This window comes from Frankliniella occidentalis, unplaced genomic scaffold (genome assembly GCF_000697945.3).
Source record: "Frankliniella occidentalis isolate FOCC.00 unplaced genomic scaffold, Focc_3.1 Scaffold325, whole genome shotgun sequence".
Lineage (NCBI taxonomy): Eukaryota > Metazoa > Arthropoda > Insecta > Thysanoptera > Thripidae > Frankliniella > Frankliniella occidentalis.
In genome coordinates, this window is record NW_026267449.1 from 86,735 (window position 1) to 87,190 (window position 456).

Sequence of the window (456 nt, forward strand, 5' to 3'; positions counted from 1 at the left end):
GTGCCGAGAAACGGCGCTCTACCGACACCTGGGTAGCTGTTATGCTCAGAACGACTATAGCCAGCTCAAACAGTTCCGGGCACAGGAGCTTCCTTTTCGCCCAGTACTCGAAGACGTTCGCTTTCTGGGCAGTGGTGATGTGGAGCGCTCACAGTCGTCCAGTGCTGCCCGCAGAGAGGACCTCTGTGCCGCACGAGCTGCTGGTCCAGCACGGTGATGTGACGATCCTTGAGACTGATGTAGGCGCTCCTTGTTTTTAGCCTCGAGGAGTTTGGCGAAGAGATCGTTGTCCTGGTCGGCATCAGAGTCGATCCCATCGCTGTCACTGAGGGTACCTGCTGGAATTTCGGCGGGTCCCTTGACCGCCTCCATCCTCTCCCAGAGACTGACCAGGTTCTTCTTGGCAGTGAGTGCAGGCGGGCTAACCAAGTTTTCTTGGCGAAATTCACTCTTTTG